General features: G+C 38.7%; 1 protein-coding gene across 2 annotated transcripts in view; it reads right to left on the bottom strand.

Annotated features, from left to right (window-relative positions):
• ca10a (carbonic anhydrase Xa) overlaps positions 1-23285 on the bottom strand; it is a 198961-nt gene that overhangs the window by 150702 nt on the left and 24974 nt on the right. The window lies entirely within an intron of this gene.

Below are 23285 nucleotides of genomic sequence, written 5' to 3'. Positions count from 1 at the left end.
TTGGGGACTTCCAAAACAGATATAGGCCTAATGGTGGTATTGGATTTACAATGTAAATTTTTACATTAAATTTAACATTTAATTGAATATTCAACAATAATATTGATCTGCCTGCATTGACACTATTATACAAGAACTGAACTGGATGATGACATCACAGTTTACTCCAGAGCGGCTATATATATATATATATATATAAATTAACTAAATTAATAACTTTTTTTAAAACAAAAATTAAACATCACTGAACTTACTTAAGCTGGACTGTGATGCTTTCTTCTGGAAACAATCTTTTTTGCATTATTTTCCTGTTATCTCTGTAAAGCTGCTTTGAAACAATCTGTATTGTAAAAAGTGCTATATAAATAAATGTGACTTGACCTATTGGTGTGGATAAAGTGTCAAGCAAGTAATATGCTTATATGTTGCTGTAGAAATACCTTATTCACAGACGTTTAGTATCAAATTTTCATTTGATTACATTGTAAGAGGTTAATGAAATAGTTAGTTTTACAAATTGATTTGATCACCACCATTTTTAAAGGAAATTTGTATTTGTCATTATTTTGTTTTTATATTCTATATACTTCTGACACTATAACTTACTGTATATAAAGTCCAGTCACGAAAAAAAAAAAAATCTGTGATATACAGTGAAACCACCAGAATCTTAAAAACAAGACTTAAGATGTTTTGCCATACCACCCATCACTGCCATGAGGGGATTTCATCCTTATGTAGAACAAAACATTTTGTTCAACAAGTTTTCTATGACACTGAAATGACTGGAGTCGTCATTTCATGTGAATGTGCATCATTTCTGTCTGGAAAGGTGCTCGTATCCCTCTTTTTCTGAATAATAAAGATTTTTTTTACTCAATTATTTGTTTGTTTGAGAACTATGAAATACTGTAAAAGTGTAAGCATTTCAGCAAATACCAAACGCATTTTAAAGCTTCTTTAACGTGTTGAATACCCCTCTACCTCCTGAAGAACAATGTGCGCAAGAATACTCATTCATCAGTCAGAGGAGAGGAGACACTGCTCATTTATTCATACATGGGATTATTAGGAGGCCATGATCAAACAGACCACAGTGAAAATGGGGCCAGGATAGCTGGGGCAACACCATTACCCTTTGAAAGCAGTTCTGGGTACATAATGATCACATACATCTCGGCTGATGTTCTGTATACTGTAGGTTATTAATATATTTTCATATGTCTGAAACTAACTACATTATATGAAGGTCACACTAAAATTGTTTTACCCTTGTCACAGACTTGCAATCTTAAACGATTAAAATCCATCATTAAAAAAGTATTAAATTCTTAAATGTATAATGATAATTTAAAAAAAATCAAAGAATCCTGAAAAATATGCATCACGGTTTGCATAAAAAATATTAAGCAGCACAACCGTTTCCAACAATGAAGACACTGTGAAGACTGGAGTAATTGATCCTGAAAAATCATTTTATTTTAAAATATTAAAATAGGAAAAAGTTATTTTAAATTGTAATTATATTTTACAATATTACTGTGTATGCTGTATTACGAATCAGATAATTACAGTCTTGGCAAACATAAGAGACTTATTTCAAAAACATCAGAAAAAAAATCTTGAAAAAGTGTCAAAAAACCTCAGAGACTGCATATAAATATGTAGTATTATACCTGTGATAGTAACAATAGCAACAACCCAATTTTCATATCCTGATGGTCATTCCTGCCTAAAGTGAATGGAGACTGGGCCATTTAGTGCCCAATGATGTATGTGCTGAAGGGAATCGATGTCTGAGGACTGGCTAATTGACATAATGCTTGTTAGTAGTATATCAAAGCTGTCTACAACTAATCTGTCATGAAAAGCAAATGTCTTGATTATAAAATCATCTACAAGCCATTTGCTTTGAAATGACAGAAACATCACTACTACTTTTTTATTTTTTTACTTATGGTGCACACAGGTTCTCCCATTAAAATTTCTCCTATCAGACTGTTGTATCACAGTAATTTTCCAGTGGCGTCAACATTCACGAACCAAACACTGTATCAGCTATAAAATCTGTGTTGATCAGGACTGACTCAGACAGATTTATATGAAAATGTGCAGATATTCTTCAGTAATTCACAGAGAGAGAAAGATGCTTAGCACGACTTCCTCCATCTGCACCCTCTTTTTTTTCTGGCAATGAACAGAATTTGTTTTGGCTGCCTTGAAAGTTGTGACAACTGCAGATTTGACAAGCCATGTGCATGATGTGTGATGCAAGAGAGGGCTCAAAAGCACTGTGAGATGCATAAAATCATTTAAGATGACATCCATGGGACTTATTGCAGCATAAAACAATTCCACATGTCAGCTGATAAATGTCAAAGCACATGAAGAGAAATTAAATAAGTTTTCAGTACAGTCCAACATATTTCTAGTGGGCACACATGCTCTGTTTCAGACACAGCTCAACTAGAGCTCCAATGGCTATTTTTCTCTGTTCTTAATTACTTTTCGACCAGTGGCTGTCAATCCGTAAACCGCTTCTAAGTGCTTGAAATGCAGGATCTACCTGCCTATTAGCATCCTTTATTGATTTTATGTAGCTTAACCACAGCTTAAATGAAAGCTTTTGGTGACTCTCTAACATTACACACACGTGTGATGTGTGACAGGACAAACAGCGTCAAAACAATCGTTGAAAGCTTCTTTACATAGTACTGTACATGTAAATCCATGCTATGATATGTCCATCTGACACCTGTTAATTTGTTCAAGTGTTTTAATTTGATCAAACATAGTAAAAGTTATTTGTGAAATATTAAAGTGCCCCTATTAGGTTTTTTCAAATATGAACTTTCAAGCAGTGTGTAGTATAGTCTGTGAATGTAAACGGTCGGCAAAGTTGTAAAGTCGAAAGTGCACTTAAAATAAAGTTATCACCTCCCAAAAGAAAGAATCGACTCTGAACCGCCTAAACGTGTCGTCGGGAATTCCAGCCTCACTTCCGTGACCTGCAAACGTAACACATTTGCATAATGCCCGTCTATGGTCTTCATTGCCTGCCCGCAAACAACGTCTACTTCGACCTGCCCTCAAACACTGCAGCTGGTTTGTGTGTGTACATGTCGAGAAGACACTGTTTTCTGATCTGCAAAAGCAAATTCTCTTTGTAAACACTTCCAAAGGATGAGAATGTGAAGAGTCAGTGGTTAAAATTACCACAGCGATGCAACAGCAGTATAACCTTTTGATTGCTTCTCAAATCTCCGTGAGGTCTAAATGGGATTTACAAAAGGCTTATTCATTAAAAATGGGACAGTACCCACTTTATTTGAACCAACTTGCTCCTCAGAATCACAACCTGTGAATATGATTAATTATTGATGCATATATTTTCTACCGGGTGTTCAAAATACGTCTCCGGCTAACCTCTTTGCTAATCAGCTGTGGGCCCACTAAAATTGTGTCCATTAATGCAGATTGTCTGTTGTTCTTATTCCTTTAAGTAATGATAAAGGATGGAGAAAGATTTGTTTTTCAAACTTTGTTACAGTACATCAGATATTCACATTAGTCCTCGGCTAACGCATGTGCTGTTATTGATACAGTTAATGACAGATCGCACATGTGCAATAAACACATGGGTTTGTTGATAGACATCCAACTTGCTGATGGTGAGGAAATAGGACGCAACATCTCAACGCATCACTGAGAAACATCCTGCTCAAAGTAGTCCTTGTGATGAAGGTTCGAGGTTGAATTACAAGTTTTTCCAGTATTTCATTTTCGTTTCCGACACGCACAGTAAGCGGTAGACCAATCCCAAAAGAATGGGCCATCTGGCCAATCAGAGTAGAGTAGGCTCGTGGAAAAGGAGGGATTTAGAGAGCCTGAAGCTCAGACTAGTCATTTGAGAATCATTGAGACATGTGGTGATGTGCAATGTATATTATGAGAAAATGAATGTATTTATTGACCTTGGATGAATAATCCATTGTAGGAGACCTCCAAAACAAAATTTGGAACCTTTAAAATAACATAATTGGGGCAATTTAATACAACTTCAAACTTTTGAGCAGTAGTTTATATTCATCTTGATGTTAGTATGCACAATTAAATATCCAATATCGACCGATACTGACAAATTAAATAAATAAATACAAACTCTAATAAAGACTTAACCAATATATATTGTGTGCAACCCTGGTTATATTTTATGAAGCTGTCTCCAATGGAGGCTCACGATTTTCTGCTCTGTGTCAGATTTATTTATTTTATCGTGCTGCAAATATAATGGTACTGTAAGCTATATAACATCATGCCACACTTCCACTCTGATTTGGAGATGGTTCTGTGACCGGGTGTAAACCAGTCTTCATTTATCACTATCTTTTACCACAAAAATCAGCCAAGAGTTGAAAATGTTCTAGCTCATCAACCACCAACGGTCAGGGGCACCATGCATTCCACAGCCCCACAGGCAAACACAGATCGCACTGATACCAGATACAGTACAGCAACGGTGGGACTCACAGATAACAGGCACTTTAGTTTGCCGGGCACAGAGCATTTAACAATCATCAAAATACAGCTGTCCCTTCCCCAACACGAAGTCCTTCCCACACCTCTGGTGAATAAACAGGAACCAGATTGCCAATCCGACACCCCTCCCAGCAGCTCAAGATGGTGTGCATCTACGCCCAGCGTGATATTCCACAGGATGTGACTCGGACTCAAAGACAAAGGTTTAAAACCTTTCTCCAGCTTTACCTCTTTAAACCCTTCTTTGTGCCCTCCCTTATAGCATTGAACAGTGTAATCCTCTAAAAAAGGATCAAAGAGCACATAAAAGCACAAACATAAATAAGGTATCATAAACTATGAGCTTGTATGTCTGGCTTGCTCATGTTATGTAGGCTGATGCCCCTTTTCTGACCCCAACAGCCCCTCATTACACCACTATTCCATAGAAAGGTTTATAGTTTACAGAGAGAGACAGAAAAAAACAACTGGTGATACATTTCATCTGCATAGAATAACACAAGACGCATCACTCGTATTGTTTTGAATAGGGGAAAAAATGCAATGCTCGTCCCACCTTCAAAAACAAGAGTCAATCGCTGATTGATAAAGTCATTGTGTCACTGCAGCTGTCGTTAGAAGCTCCGGTTCCTATAGAAACAATCAGACGCGCGCATGAGCTTGATCCAGCCTGCACAATTTTGTTTTTCAATTCATTGGTGATTTCAAATATGAAATTTAATCGTAAGCTTTGCGAACAGTTTTGGAGAATTTGATGTTTCCCCATTCAAATAGATTGGAGCTGCACTTGCATGCCCGAGAGGCGTTTCAAAGATGGCCGCCAAGTGAAATGACTTGCCTCAAAGGGACTTTGATAATTATATATGAATTAATAACATTTTAAAACATTAAAAAGAAAAGATGGATTTTAAATTGTAACATTCCACAATATTACTGTTTTATGTCGTAGAAGCTCACACACAAGCTATTTTTTCCCATCTGACAAAAAAAAAATGTGTATGGTTGAATCTCACATCGTGTGAGAGCAATTGGGAGCCGAGCCGAGGATCTGAGTGCCTCTCAAGTTCCCCATAATTTTTAAATGTGTTGCAAAATATAAGGGAGTTGGCCTGAATTGGACCATACAGGCTCTCCCCTATTAAATATGACATATACAATACAACCACATCACATACAGTAGGCTACTAGCAACCCTATAGAATGTGCATACACTGACACACACTAGTTTTTGCTGAACAAAATGACCATGCTGTTCTTTTTCCTTGTTTGGTGTCAAATCTCACATGATTGCCGCCATCTTGCCATGCGGTATACGGTCGCGCTGTGTAATAGCTGCTTGTACATGTTATGAGTCAGTTAATATCATAACTGTCAAAGGGCTCTCGAATGTCTAAACTAGGGGTGTGCACGAATATTCGATCTGTAATTATTATTCGAAAAATAAAATACTATGCGAATTTTACTTAGTTGCTTTGCTGGCCGTTAATGCAGTGAATCCATGATAAATCCCAAGCACTAACTCGCAATTATAATTAAATGCACTGGGTGGCGCTGTGGAGCGTGTTTAACAAGTTGTTTGTATTTGGTCACATAATGTTGTCGTCTGCCTCGCGAAGTTTGGAATGAGGCTACTCAGATGAAAATTATTTTACTAAATGATCTTCCAAAATGTAATTACTTTTGATCAAATTAATGAATTAATCTGAGTTATCATAATATCACCACCATGAGAAATCACATGAAATCCAAACACCAGTCGACTGAGGAAAGACAGCTGTCCATCACTGCATCACAACTGCAGGTAAAGCACAGCTGTATACCCCGAGTGATCCGAGATGATAACTTATCTTATAGCTTAAAGGCACAATATGTATTTTTTTTTTCGCCACAAGAGGGCGCAGTTTCCATCAATAACAAAGGCGTAGGTTTATGACGCAGTGATGAGCTGAATGATGGGACTTGCTGTCAAGCTGATGGATCTAATAATGTTTATGGATGAGTGCAAACATTCATGTTTTTTAACATTACAGTGGTATGAAGCAGGTCGCGATTGCTAAAGAGACAGAAATCACACGCGAGTCCCGCGGATATAAAGGAATAAGGACATTTAATTCTACCGAACTACCCGCAAGTGCTGGATTACTCACACAGGTCAGTTTCAGTGGCGTAACTATCGGTAAGCAGGGTACGCGGTTGCTTACGGGCCCGGACCAATCAGGGGCCCGCTTGACTGGAAGATATTGATTGACAGCCGGGGCCCCCTATCGCATTATTACTACTTTTAGTTTGATCTCATTTGACTTTATCACGATTTTGTTTTAAATAAATAATGACAACAACATATTTTACAGATCATTAAATACATGTGTGAAACGAACAATCATGGATTTTGGTGTAATTTATTTTGAGCTGGGACTGGGGAATCCCCGGGTCGGCTGTTTACACGCGCGCGCCACTTCATGCGTTTTCTCAGATCGGATAGCTACTGATTTATCAAAACGATTCCATTTACAGCTGGTCACATAAATGTGTTTTTGCAAAACAGATATAAATCCGATCTTCAATTTCCGCGCTATATGCAGATTTAATAGAGTTCACGTCACCGAAAGCGATAAGCTGCATTTTATTGATCATCAGCTAAAATTTCTAAATCGAAGACCGCAATTAGAGAGAGCGGCAACAGTACTGGTAAGATCATTTCGTTTCTTTTAATGAAGATGATTGTGTGTTAAGCGAGCGTCTGCGACTTACTTTCACTTTGATTTGAGATATAGTTTGTGCGTTGGCTTGATGATGGATGCTCATCTGCGGTGATGCGTGTTGTTGCAGAAGCGTCGTCATATCTGACTATGACATATAGCCTATAACACGCTCTCACACGTTTATTTTTTTTAGCATTTTTAGAGGAGTAAAATTGACATGTGGTTTCAACAACCAGATGCATTTACACTTGTCCAGTGTCGTCTGGAATGCGGCCCAGACCACCTCCTGAAGTGGTTTGAGCGACCGGATTCAAATCCGTCTCGAATGCGTTTCGAAGGGAATTTACATCTGGTCTTTTCACGATCGGATAGCTATACGATATACGATATATCACAGAAAAAGCATGAAGTGGCCAGGTGTAAACAGTTCCTTGCGTATTGCATGCAAAAGCCTACTCGTGGACATTGCGTCATCACGTGTTGTAGTAGGGGGCCGCCTTGATAATCCTGCATAAGGGCCCGGTGTTGGCTCGTTACGCCACTGGTCAGTTTATTAGACGAATTAAACTTGTGAGGTAACGCAGCGCTGCTCCACTTGGTCTAACGTTACACTATCACACTAAACGGCATTTAAATGTGCGTTGAAAGTTATAATGTTATACTACGTGTTAGTTCGTTTGCTATACGAAACTAGCAGTAAGCTAGATCAACATTAGAATATCATACTGACCATATTCTAACATTTCATCATGTTGAGCTAACATTATATAACATTGATTTGTTTGCTCACCTGTCTAATAAAGCTGTCAAGTCATGACTCATAAAGCTCTGTCAAGTCCAAGTTATTCGCGGACCCGGAGCTCTCGGCATCTCAAAAACGCCACGCTGATATTGATGCTCATTTTAGTTCTCCTTGTTTGTCCCAAAGTCTGCTTGCCATGGTCTGTTTGAAAGAAACAAGAACTGCGTGCCGCTAAACGTTACGCACTACGCAGTTGTCCACGTCTGTCGCCATGGTTACTCAGTATGAACGGAAAGTGAGGATAGCGCGGATATTGCGTCATTGACAGGCGACATTTTTTTCCGGGACGGCCACTTATTTAAAATTGGAATTTCTCTGAAATAAAAAATCTTTGGAGACTTTTGGGATATTGTAAGTACACAACTGCAGGAAATATATCACACTGTGCAAGTGATTTTTGGATATTTTATTACAAAATTCTTACATATTGTACCTTTAATGATTTTGAGACATATGCTTCCTATAAATTTCGTTTAGGGGAGACAGGTTTAAGAATAGAAAACACAAAGTGCTGTTAGAAACATCGCTTACCGTTATCTTTGTCTCTGCAACGTCTGTCAGCGCAGCATGTTTTCTCACTCGAGCATGTGGATATTACTGTTTACTCAACATGAACGTGAAACAATATAAACACGATAACCATATTCTGACTCGGCCTATACGATAACTGGCGTAGTCTGCTTTATTAGCGTGTTTTTTCTCCGTTAGCCTGCTTGAGCTTAAATGCTTTTGTTCTTTATATTTGTTGTTTACTCGTATTGTTTAATGTTTTCAACTAAAAGAAAGCCTTAAGATATATTTTAAGCTTGTTGTGTATATTGCCTAATCATAAGCTTGTTCAGAAATGGTGACAAAAACGTAAAAAAAAAAAAAAAACGTCTTTTTCGTTAAACATCATTTAAAGGTGCATTCCGCACCTCTCTGAGTTTTTGCAGAACTATGCCCCCCTCTGGCGACAAGCGAAACTGCCTTACTGTCTTTGTCTTGCGTGGAGTTTGCGTTGGGGTTTATGAACTACAAGCCGGTCTCTTTGAATCCATCTTCTACTTTTGTCGAAAGTTGACTGAAGTTTTGTCGCTCAAGTTGTCTTCGCTAATACGGAGAATGGCGGCGAATACACAAACCTGCCAGACATAGCCAGGGGAGCGTGAACGCGCATGACGTCACGCCCAGTCTCATGTTCCGGACCGAATCCCTCATATTTATTTTACTGTACAGCAGGGGTCACCAAACTAAGGCCCGCGGGCCAACTCAACCCCCCTTTGACTGGCCCCCCAGCCCCTCTGCCCCCCACTACTTAACCCAACAACGCACGCGCAGGCAACAGCAAAATGTCTAGCGTTAAACGAAAAGTTGATAGAGAGTGCAGAGTTTTCAAAGAACAGTGGACCAACGATTATTTTTTTGTTCAGTGTAAGGACCAAGGATGTAGTGGAGGCTAAACGCACGTAAACGCCGTTTATGCACCTCCCAATATTCGGAAATAGCGTTTACCCACCTCCAAAGTGCGTTTATCCACCTCTAAATAGCTATAAATTAAGCTTATGTCGTTTTAGTTTCATATTGTTAATTATTAGTTTCATAGGTTGTTAAACCTAAGACGAACTCTTTCATATTGCGCTGCATTACTGTCAGTGTTGTTGACTATTACTGACGGTAAGGTTGCGCTGCTGACGCTCGCGCAGCCTCTCGAGGAGAAATCTACACAAATGAGCGCACACACACAGTCAGTTTTTATATTTTTAACATATTATTTTTTATCAGGATTATTTTTCCTGAACACCATCACGATTGAAAATGTGACATTGATTTCCTACAACAGTTAGATAAACACATAAAATTAAGTCACTTACATTTTAGATGCAATATTGGCTGTTTCTGTTCTGTTTCAGCAGCGAAACAGCAGAACCACGGCACATCTCACAGGAACACTCAACCTGTTTTCATTACTGAATGATTCAGCATTTTGAACGAATCGATTGAGTCAAAGATTCAATGACCCATTCATTAACATCTGTCTCAATTTTGAATGAATCAGCCGTTTGAACAAATCGTTTGAATGAATGAATCAATGACTCACTCATTATGATGGTCGCCTGCCGCCACCTACTGGCGGTTTGTGTTATGTTTAAAAGTAGATCATTCTTTCCAACATTTCTTATTTGTAAATTTAAATCAATTTCATAACATAATTTTATGCAATTGTAATTTTTCAGTGTAAATGATTTAATTTGATCCGCCCTATAGTGTCTTATTATTCGAAATAATTGAATTTATTGATCAAATTTAGGAATTTAAAATGAAAGATGAAGCATACATTTAATAATATTGGGGGAGGGGATGCCCTTTAAAGGTGCAAATATTGCAATATGCCGATTTAAATATCAAAGCTAATTGAACACTGATGAGAATATTGTTTCAGAATAAATTAACACACAAAAAAAAAAAAAATAATCCGGACGAGAAACTTTTTTACTCGGACAACAGATTTACTTTTCCGAAGGACAAGCGTATGAAAAGGCTTAATGTCGAGCCCTGCCTATAGCAATGTCATCAGGATACACATAGACCGGTAGGCAGTGGCCCACCTTACTGGGTGACCACGTCGTGGTCCACCAGAATTTATAGTTTAACTTACCCACCTCTTTTTTTACCACTACACCTCTGGTAAGGACTATGCAGTTTGTATTATTTGTAAAGAAAGTGTGACGGTTTTCAAAGAATATAATCTGCATCGTCACCACGAAACCCGCCACAAAGAGTATGCTAGCTTGCGAGGGCAAGCAAGAGAAGACAGGATTCGGAGGACGATAGGCGGACTGGCTGCACAACAGAATGTATTCCTTCGCCAAACTCGGAATCAAGTGTTGATATAGTAGTGTGGATATAGTAGTGGGGATGGCTGTGCCAGGCTAGTAATCTCTACTACACAATGAGGCCTGCTGGTGGTCATTTTTGTCTGGGTCATACAATTCTATGTTATATAGCTGACCCGGCCCCCCCATCACAGTCAGGAACGATAATGTGGCCCCCAGAGAAAAAAGTTTGGTGACCCCTGCTGTACAGGATTATAGAGGCAATCGCAGTGATCAGAGAAGGGCTCATTCAGCCCATCAGGCAATTGTTTAAGCATGTGGGTTAGAAAAACGGGTATTTTTAACATGAAATGTTGCGCAATGCACCTTTTAAATAAACGAATATTCGATTTTTATGAGCCTGAATATTCGAATGCAATATTTTTGAAAAATGCCCATCCAGTCTAAACTCACAGTGTCCGCCTGGCTTTTACTTTTTTGGATCAAATTAAAAAAAATATTATTTCAAAACATGTAAAATAATGTTTCTGACCCAAATCTTTTGCATGGTACACTGTAGCATACGGATGTGGTTAAAATGCTTGATTGTGCTTGAGGCGTAATAAAAACCTTTCCCTTTTATTCAAACTTGATTACTGGCCCCAGCCCTAAATAATTGCAAAGCAACTTCTCTTCACAGGCTGTTATCACCTCTGCTCCCCTGGCCTACCCTAGCGGAGACGGTGTCTGGAACTCTCCTCAAGCTTCAAAGACAGCACAGGAGAGAAGAGGGTGATGTCTGATGACCCCCATCATCAGAAATCACCAGCCATAGAGACTACTACAAAAATTGCATTACACACAGGAAAGGACATTGACTCCATTTTATCCACAACCAAACTATATATAGTATTTTCCCGTGTTTAATGCATGTCCCTATGCCATATTAACTTAGATATATCTCTGTAGTTGTTGTAGTGAAACTCCAAATGCTTATATCCAAATATGTATCACTGTTTTCAATGTTTGCAGAGCCTATCTGTTTGGTATTGAAATAATCATCTTCTTGTGTCTTAATTAATGGTGTATGGTATGTTACTATAAATGCATGTCTTAAGTGATGGTGTAGTTACTATAAAATGAATCATACTATTTTTACCATACTGTGGTTTAAAGCTGCACAAATTCTTCAGACCACCATAAACATGCAAATAAGGTGTGAAGGGAGAACAAATACTTTCTCCTGGTCATCTCTGATTGGTAACCACACCAAAAATGGGTGTGACAGATAAGGCTTTAACAGCTCCCTATAGAAACATCAATCAATCTCTTTTGAGATACAATGCTTCCTGACTTTTTCCGGGCAACTTACCTTTGAATTAACTTTGTTGGATTCAACGTGTCGTGGACCATCCAGAAAAACCCAACGAATGCTTCAGCACAATCCTAGCAAAATCATCAAAAATCTCCAGACTCTACCACATCTAGACTTGTTCAGCAAACAAAGTCAATAGGCTACAAGTAACAGCTTTGCAGCCATTAGATGCATTTCTAAGTTTTTGCTCCTATTAAAGGTGATTCTGATTATTTGATGATTCTCATAGACTGTGGTTAACTAATTCTATAATCTGTATAGTTTTTGCTTAGTTGTATGTAGTCTACCCGTAGTTTCATTTATTAAACCCATTATATCCACGCTTGATTGCCTCTGTGTTTGCTGCTCACTGATCAAAGTCACTTAAATGTTTGATTGTGCTACATGCTTTTGCACTGTTAGCATTATATAGAAGAAAGTTATTCTTCTTGGCCAGAAGAATAATCTTTAAGAGTTGAAAGAAGATTGTACTGTCGTGTATGTGTGTGTATTTCCCTTTTAAGCTGATTTAAATATTTATAAACAATCATAATATATTAGGGGTGTCACGATTCTCCAAATCTTCGATTCAATTGAATTTTCGATTCTAAGGTCACGGTTCGATTCGATTCTCGATTTTTACATTTTTTTTTTTTTAAAGCACAGGTTGCTATGCCATTTTTAGAATATACTTTTATGCAATATAATATCTGACCTTTGTTCGCAATGTACCACACTACATTGTCAAATTTAAAACATTTATTAACAACAAAGTGCTTATAATATAATATAATACCTTATATCTTTAGTCAATTGGAAACTTAAACAAAATAACCTGCCATACGCAGATTATAAAATCAAATCAGTCATTTTAAACTGTCTGCGAAATGCAATTTCACAAACAGCGTGAGTGTTCAGCGGTGCCGCGTCTTCTCTCTCTCTGTCTCTCAAAATGGGTTGCACAAGGCAATCGTCAAGCGCGCTGCTCTCACGTTTCGGGAATCGTGACATGACTGAATTGTCACTTGCATAATCGGGCCAGCATTGCATCGTGAGTAACTAAAGTTTACCATTTGCACATATTTTTAAGTCTCACCAGTTTGAACATTCAAACGATTTTAAACTATTCAGTACTCGCGCGCTCTCTGAGAGATGGTTTTCTTCGCACACATACATAAAGCCGCCTCGCAAACAGGCAGATGACGACATTCAAGTTCACAAAACAAACAAACAGTTGTTGATTTAACAGATAAATCTATGTTTTTGTGGAGATGCCCTGCCATGTTAGTCGTGCTGCCAGTGGAAGAATATGGTACACGCACATATCAGAGCTTGCAAACTGTGGCTTTTTTGAAGCGCGAACGCTGACAACATAACTCACTGGAAATCCAAATTACTTCCACACCGGTGACTTCAATGAAAGAGTAGACGGTTGAAGTTCTGTCGATGGGTCTCCTGCATCTGCAGTTGCCATGCTATCTTTTGACTGGCTGTAGCTAAGTTAGAGGAGGTTGACTCGCAGCACTTCAACACGCGTGTTTTTTTTTCCGTGACATGGGGGCGTGGCAGCATCGACGATTCCATTTTTTAATTCGAAGTTCGAGATTGTGACTTAATTTCGATCGATATAATATATATAGATATATTAGGGCTGTCAGTTAAACGCGTTATTAACGCCGTTAACGCAAACCCATTTTAACGGCGTTAATTTTTTTATCGCGAGATTAACGGTATTTTTGGCCTAGCAAACTTTGCAGTTTTTTTCACATGCTTTTGCAACAGGACGCGGCATGCGTGTCGTTTTGTTGCTTCGTCGACCAAAGTGCAAGCGGATCTAGCTAGACCGGATACAAAACAACAGGCACGACGCCATACACACTTGTTTGGGCTTGCGAGCCGGCCAAATAGTTGGTTAACGTTACGTTTTGAATGGATGACGAGCGCGAGACTCCGAAATGGATGCCAATAAGATTCTGAATGGAAAGTTTACTTTTAAAAAGTTGCCAAATGGTTCCATTGACAAGACCAAAGTGATCTGTGTGTGTTTTGTCATTGTGAACTGAGCTATCATCATCGCAGCACGTCCAGTCTGAAATACCACTTGATGGCCAAGCACACACACACACACACAGCTGATGCGAATTCTCCGTGCCCTCGTCAATATCAGGACCTCATCAGTATTTCTTTCACCCTTTTATTGATGGACAGTGTTACATTGTGTGAGAGATTATTTTGCTCCAAGTGAGAATGTTAGTGTGAAATTGAACACAGTATGTCAATGTTGTATTCAATAAAAAAAACATTTGCACAAAGCAAGCCGATCCACTTTTCCATTTTGATAAGAGCATTAAAATTAGAAAAAATAATGGGACAAAAAGAAATCAAGAGACATTTAGAATAGATAAAAATGTGCGATTAATTGTGATTAATCGCGAGTTATATGACATTAATGCGATTAATCGCGATTAAATATTGTAATCGTTTGACAGCACTAATATATATATATATATATATATATATATATATATATATATATATATATATATATATACATACTCACACAGGGCTCGACATTAACACTTGTACGCTTGTCCGGGACAAGTGGATTTTTTGAAGGGACAAGTAAAAGAGAATTTTACTTGCCCAAGTAGCCTGATTAGAACGTCAATAAAAAAAAAATACTAGAGAAAAAAAAAAAAAAAATGACTAGGGAATCACTAAACCGAGAGAATGATTCTGATTTTATTACATTATTGTGAGTTGCGATCGATTGTGGATAATAAATGTATCACTGACGGTAACAAGGTTGCGCTGGTGAGGCACACGCAGCCTCTCGAGGAGAAATCTAAAAAAGCAGCACACACAAAGAAACTCAGTTAACAACATACTGCCTATAACAATGCAAAATGTGGAGTTTTATATTTTTAACATGTTAAGCAACCTCACACGACGAGTGCTGTTTTCCTGAATACCATCACGATTGAAAATGTGACATTGATTTCCTACAACAGTTCAATAAACAGTTAAAATTAAGCCACTTACATTTTAGATGCAATATTGGCTGTTTTTTGTTCTGTTTCAACCGCGAAAATAGTTCCAAACAAAGATTACAGGAGGTTGATCATCTCACAGCAACACTCAACCGTGTTTTCATTACTGAATGACTTAGCATTTTGACCGAACCGGTTGAGTCAAAGATTCACTGACTCATTCATAAACATCTGTCTCATTTTTGAATGAATCAGCCATTTGAATCGTTTGAATGAATGAATCAAACGAGTCACTCATTAAGACGGTCGCCTGCCGCCACCTACTGGCGATATAGTGTTATGTTTAAAAGTATCATTCATTCCAACGTTTCTTATTTGTATATTTAAAACAATCTCGTAACATTATTTAATGCAATTTAAATAATTTAATTAGCCCTACCAAGGGTAACAGCCCTATAGTGTCTTATTCAAAATAATTGGGGGGGGGGGGGGGGGGGGGGTTGCCCTTTAAAGGTGCAGACATTACAATGGATATTACAATATGCAGATATTTAAATATAACAAAGCTGATTAAACACTGATGAGAATATTGCTTCAGAATAAATTATATTTACAACACACACACACACACAAAAAAAAATTTCCGGACAAGCAACTTTTTACTCGGACAAGTGAATGACAGATTTACTTGTCCGAAGGACAAACACATGAAAAGGCTAATGTTAATGTCAATACTGTTTATATGTGTGTATATATATATACACACATTTCCCTTTTGAGCTCATTAGGTACAGTACGGAGGCCTTTGCAAAAAAAAATTAAATACAGACTTTCGCGTGCGCACAGGAATTTTTTGCGGGCTTTTTACAATTTCCAGTTTATGTATACCATAAGTCAATAACCCATTTCATTTGTGCATCACTGCCATTTTACTATAAAGAAAGGGAGAGTATAGATGCACATGAATTAATCAAGCTGTATTTGCTCAATTTGGGTTGCGTTAGGGCATAGGCTATTACTAATATCATGGCATTATGTCCGCATTAACCCATCCTCTGTGACGGCCGAGAAACCACACACAATACAGCGGTGTGCATTGTCCTATTTGTCAAGTTCAAGGGTCCATAAAGACAAGTTCAAGGGTCCAGTATACCTCTAATATAACGGCCTTATGTCCCCTTTAACGCATAGATGGCGGCTGTGAAATGGGCTGATGATGACGCAATATAGCTGTGTGCACTGGGCTAATAAAAATCTTGGATTTCGTTAGAGGAGGTCGGCTAGTACGAGGATGAATCCAGCTTTATTCGTTTGTCTTTTTTTTTTTTTTTAAGAGTTTATATCCTTTATATCTAAAGTCCTTTATGTCTATGGCTCTACCTGCAATAAGTCCTGTTAGAACTGAATCAAGAAAATAAGCATTTCTCCGCCACCAGGATGCGTTAAATCAAACATAGTGGTTTAATAAAGGGGGTTTTGATCTTGTGAAATACAAAAGTTTAGTACATTTTACTGTTCCAATATTTTTTAATGGGACAATATAAATACACTGCCCAAACAAAATCCAAATTTCTTTTTTTTTTTTACAATGTTTTTTTTTTCATGAACCATCCAGAGTTAAATTTGTTCAAGTTGACATAAGGCCTTGAAATATGACCCATTGCCCTAACGAAAGCCAAATGCATGCGCATCCATTCTTTAAGAATTTTCTTCATAGTAACATGGCAGTGATGCACAGAGGAAATATAGAGACAGTACACACACAACGGAAAAAGGTTTCTCGTGCGCAAGCAAAAGTCTGTATATTTAATATATTTGCTAAGGTCCCTTTAGGGCAGCGGTTCTCAAAGTGTGGGGCGCGCCCCACTGGTGGGGAATAGAGACGTGACAGGTGGGGCGCGCCAAACGGGAGGAAATTTTCCTTTTTATGCCTTTATATCTTTATCCAGACATCCCAAATGTTCCGGGAGTCTCCCGCATATTGATAGCGGCTCCTTGACGCCCGCAAATGAGATCCAATTTCCCGGAATCTGGAGCAAGACCGCGCACTAGAGTAGAGAGCAGGGGCGGACTGGCCATCTGTGTGATCTGGAGAATCACAGAACGGCCGGTACTCCAGGACGGCCGGTGGGCCGGCCCACCACCCGCCACACACGCAGTCACAGACATCCCAAGTCTCCCGGAAGTTCCCCGCATATTTATAGCGGCTCACTGATGCCCGCAAATTAGTTAAAATCTCTCGGAATCTAGAGCGAATAAGAGTGCGCATGCGTAGCGCGCGCACGGCAGAAAGAGGGAGCGAGCTAGAGACCTTGCGTGTGTGTGCTAGTGTGCGCGTGTGCCTCACGAAGCGCATGTAAGGACCCAACCAATCAAGTGCGGGCGGGCTTTTATCTCTACTACTGCATACCTGTCAAGTATCCCGTTTTGGCCGGGAAAGTCCCGTATTTAACCCTTCTTTCCCGCCGTCCTCCCGTATTAGGATTTTCCCGTAAATCTCCCGTATTTTTGCATTATTGAAAAATAATAATACCGCGGGCGGAGTAAAAAAAAAAAAAAAAAAAAAAAAATCCAATCTGAGCTGTCACTAGCCTCGCGATAACTAACGTTCCAGGTACTGTAGGTGGCAGTTGTCGCGATGTTAGTGTGTGAGGTCAGATGATGAGTGACAACGCGGAAAAAAAAAAAAAAAAAAAAAAAACAGAGACGGATGATGGACGCCATGACAGAGCAAGGTACTCTTGCCAAAAAAACAAAACCCTCATGTACTAAATACCGCGATCGATCAATGGGATAGCGAATTTACTTTTCTGAAGAGGAGCAGGGTAGGGGACAGTCACGCGTTTTGTAAGTTTTGTAACTGCGACTTTAGTATCTCACACGGGGAAGGAATGATGTATGTCAACACGAGAAAGGGTGATTTAGCATGGTACGAAAGATTGTTACACAGAATAGGATGACGTTAGACAACAGAACTGTTTGCTCTACTCTCATGTAAAATTAACCACTCTGGCCCAGCCCACAAATACACTCCTTCCAAAACAGGTAATTACAAAGTCTGCAACAATTTTTTTTTCAATAACTCACTAAAAGAGTAAAGAAAAGTTATGTGAAATGAAAAGAAAAACTGCAAATGAAAAGAAAAACTGTAAAAGAAAAGCAATATGAAATGAAAATGTGTGGAATGAAAATAAAATGTAAATGTAAAGACAAGCAATGTTAAATGAACAGAAAATATGCAAATAATCCTTTAAATAAATGCTCTTACCCTATAACGTTACCATACATAGGCCTATTAAGACAGGTGTTATAGCCTAAATGAAAAAACACACACACACACACACACACACACATATATATATATATATGTGTGTGTGTGTGTGTTTTCATTTAGGCTATAACACCTGTCTTAAAATGTAAGGGATACTGGAGCTTGGTTGGGGTGGTGGGACTGCTCGCGGTGGGCGCCGGAAAATTTCCCTTATTTTCAAATCTAAAACTTGACAGGTATGCTACTGACGAACCGAATTAATCAGAAATTACTTTGCAAGTTACTTGCTAGGGATGATGTTAGGAAGTGATATTCAGCTTGCTACATTTTTAATGATTACAGTAGTTAAAACAGCTAAACTTCAACATTTTAGCTGTAAAATGCCACATGCAGTAGCTAATATTAAGAAATATGTTGTGCTTTTACTTTTAAAAATGTTGGTAACGTTACAGTTAATGCTTACAAACTTTGAAGATTTTGAATACAGAAGTTACATTTGTAATGGTGTAGCCTATTTTCATTTAGATGTGGTATTATTATTTGTGCAGTAGCTAAGATTAATTACTGCATAAATTAATTAAGATTATTAAGTAATAAATTCATTTTAAGACAGCATGGAATAAATTGTATAATTTGCTGTTAGCTAGGTATAGTATTATGAGCCACAATTAAAGTCTTGTGACACTCATGCCAGGCAGCAGGCGTTATTGTTGTTGTTGTCGAGTTTCCGCGCGCCGATTGCTTTGGGCCGGGCCTAGTCAAAGTCCAGGGCCGTTTTTTAGTCCCAGTCCGTCCCTGGTAGAGAGTGACTGAGCGCGCGCGCGCGTGTGTGTGTGTGTGTGTGACTATTAATGCAGCGCGTGTGAGAGCAAACCGTCCTTATAGCTGTGTGTTGCCGCTTATTAGACCGGTTCACCCCCGGGGGCGACAACAAGTAACAGGAATTCCCCACCCCCAAAATAATGATTGACGTGACGTGACGTCGGCATATTAATTGTAGCGGAACAAACTTTTGCGCCCATAGATATGTAGCCTATGTTTCGCGCCGATGGCCAGGCGCGTTGGAAGCTGTTTCATGCGTAAGTGGGGGCTGAGGGCTGGGTTGGAAAATATGTGACGTCATTATGTTGTGGCTTACGACAAGACATGAAATTTCTCTGAACATTGAACATGATTTGAGAGTGGCAGTATCAAGCCTGCAACCCTGTTTTGAGAAATTGTGCAATGCAAAACAGGCTCATTGCGGTCACTAATGCAGGGATAAATAGACCTGTCTTGCCAAATGGATTTCTCTTCTTTTCTTTTTTTTAACAGATTGCAAAGTGGCACTTTTATTTCTTTTCTATTTTTGAGGCACTTTTATTTTCTCTATTTTTGAATTTCATGCAAGTTATGACACAGATGCACTTTATTCTCTGTATTTTTGAACTTGCTGTTATTTGATGTAGATAGTTAGTTTGTATTTAGATACAACGTGTTACTATACTGATACTACTTGTTACTTCAATAAATTGGAACATTTTAAGCTTGTTAGGCCTACGTATTTCATTAGCATTGTGTCGGGGCGATGGGGGCAGGTGGGGCTTGAAAATTCCCCCTTGTCCAAAGTGGGGAATGACCGAAAAAGTTTGAGAACCACTGCTTTAGGGGCTTCGTACTGCATTTAAAAATTTTAGAACCAACTGATACTGCGCACACACACAAATTATATATATATATATATATATATATATATATATATAATTTGTGTGTGTGCGCAGTATCAGTTGGTTCTAAAATTTTTAAATGCAGTACGAAGCCCCTAAAGGGACCTTAGCAAATATATTAAATATACAGACTTTTGTATGTATGTATATATGTATGTATATATATGTATGTATATAAACACAGTAATTTTTCAAGTCATCATTTAAATATCATGACCTTAAATATTCACTTTTTAGAAGCCTTGCCCCTAGGATATACGACATGGAGAAACGTAACCTGGCCAAGAAGAGGAAGTAATCACATGAAAGAGAAATTGATCTTACTCCAAGAAAGAACACCCATTAACCTCGTAATTGCAAAAAAATTACATTCTAAACACTATAGCCTATTTCCCCTCACTCCACAAAAAAAAATCCTTTAAATTTAAAGGCACACTGTGGAACTTTTCAACCTTTATAATATATTACCAAAACCCATTGAGATGGTACATCGACTTGCAATAGGTTGAATGACACGTCTGCCGTAGCCTGAAGGTGTCTGTATCGCTTTTCCTAGCACTATGTAACTTCGGGTTTCGGGTAGGAACCCGAGCACAAAAAGAACTACAAAATTCAACCGCTTTACGGCATACGTCACTTCCCCCACCACCCACAACTTCCTCAAATTCTGACGTGAGTGCTCAACTCGCGTTTGATTGCCGTCTGTATGTTTTCGTCATGGCCGAACCAACAGCTACAAGGAAGAAGGCAAAGGTTTTGTCAGAGGACACTAAAAGGAAAAGGCATAGTGACAAATGAAAAGCCAGGACGAGGATCACCATTGGTCCAGCGTTCGCTCGCTGGCGTGAGCTACAGGAGGAGGAGGGGTGCCCGACCGATGCTGACGCTTGCCTGCACACAAATGCCGTTTCCAAGGTGACCCAGATAAATCATATAAGTAGTATTTTCTGGTATTCCGGCCACAGCCGATGGTGTTATGAGTGTAATAAAGTGCGCCACAGTGCAAGGCTCGCACAAGTAAAGTCGACTCATGTCAAATGTACATTAAATGTAGTGAACGTGCCCACGACTCAGTGCCCACAAACACTACACACAACATGTCCCACGGTTTCTGTAAAACGAAACCAACACACATACGTTACAGTCAGCTCAGGCCGACGGTGTTTTTAGTGCAGTAAATGTGCCCGCCGTCCCGCGCCCACATTCACTCACAGACATGTTAGCACTAAGCCCCACGGGGCTCGCCCCGCTCACTCAGCAGACTGCTATAAAGGGAATCGAGCGCGGCCAGGCTGCCCGCCTCAAACACTGCAAGCACACACAATCTAAAGACACGGGAGGCTGACCCACTGTCTATGGGCTGACCGGTTGACTGTTTGTTGACTTTTGCAACAGTGCTGCGGAGCTTGTGGCCTCTAGGGACGCTAGACGTGAAAGTTACAGGTCAAGCGCCACTAGTGGCCAAAAGTTCCGCGGTGTGCCTTTAATGGTATTCAGAACAGAACAAGAATTTAAAAAGTAGTTATAAATGATATATTAAATTATAAAATAAAACACAAATTAGGCTATAAACATTATAAACAACATCAAGCCAAAATGAATTGTGACCCGTGCTGGCAAAATGAGTCGGAATGTGCACGGGCTGAGCAACAGGCAAAACAAGTGAAATGTAAATTTTGGTAGAATTTGAGGTTTTCGCAAAAGAATTATCATTAAGCCCTCGTCTAGCGATCCTAATGTTGCAAATAGCAAATAAACATCTAAAATGATCTTTAATTGTATGTATTCTGAGAGGAGTACCTTTCCTTTGCTGGTGCTTCCCCTCAGCACAAGTTTGTTGTAAAGCGCAGCATTCCAACTTTGTGAATATTCATAGTGAATTCTTGATGGCATGAGTCTGAACCAATGAAATGTGATTTTCATACCCATGCTGGTGTAAACAAAACCTGCGTGTTGCTAACCAGTCGCAATAACACCTTCTGTGATTAATAAAAACACCCAGCGTGGTGGCGCATTGTGGTATCGTGGAAGTGTCCATCCTCTGAAAACACGACAGAAATTAAATTTTTTCAAGCTGTTAAGTCAATATTCTGTCGATATATGTCTGTTTTGTAGCAGATATGGATGATAGTGAGATTTTGCTTATTAATGACTACTTCAGTGCTAATGTGCCACCACCAAAACAAGATGATTGTGGACATTAATGTAGCAAATCTTGATAAATGGTTGGTTGGGCATGGACACAATATGAAGACCGTATTAAAATTAACTTTTCTACTGCAGTGTTGATCACTATTAATCTTTCCACACATCCATGCAGTAAAAAAATCATGAACATTCTTTAACAGAATTTAGTTTTTTTTATAAACTTGTTAACATGAGATGGGTAATTTGTTATTTAGGCCTATTGTTATTATTGGCATGATTGCTACATGGGTAACCCTTAACCAGTGACACGCTTCTCAAACTGACAATCAGTTAGGTAACAATGTTAAATATAAAAAAGGAAATCGTGGGTAACGCAGGTATGGCGTCACTGAAAGGCGACATATTGACACGGTCCGTGTCCTGGTTAAAATTCCTTATTTCTCTGGATTTAAACATTCTTGGAAACATCTGGGATAATGCAAGTACACAAGTCAACAAAATATATAAGACGGTTTTAGTGGTTTTTGGATATTTTAATCCAAAAATCTTACATATTGTCCCTTTAATTATTTAAGTGAGATATTTCATGTAGCCCTATTTAGGCCTTTTTTATAGTTCATTTTATCTGTTTTGCTCTGCTGCAGGTGCGAAATGTGACTAAGTGTGAACCCTCATGTTCTGTTGTTTATGCTGCTATGTGCATGTAAAGCTAAACCATTTAAACATGTGTGGTATTAATGGGTCACATACACCCATCTATTCTATTTTAATTAAATTTTAATTTGCCATTCTAATCTAGTCGTTTAACGGCTAATGATTGTTCAGTTGTCAGACTCGGTCAGGAAAATCAACAAAATGCTCTCATTACAATTCTCCACCCGATTTATATGCTGCACGCAAATTCATGCTAACTTATAAACTTACACAAGCTGAGACCTGACGTGAAATTTGATCGTAGCCACCGCTCACGTCCATATT

Source organism: Rhinichthys klamathensis, unplaced genomic scaffold (assembly GCF_029890125.1).
Source record: "Rhinichthys klamathensis goyatoka isolate OS25496 unplaced genomic scaffold, OSU_Roscu_1.1 h1tg000121l_1, whole genome shotgun sequence".
NCBI lineage: Eukaryota > Metazoa > Chordata > Actinopteri > Cypriniformes > Leuciscidae > Rhinichthys > Rhinichthys klamathensis.
The sequence above is the reverse complement of the archived record's forward strand: the minus strand, read 5'-3'. Positions and strand labels throughout refer to the sequence as shown.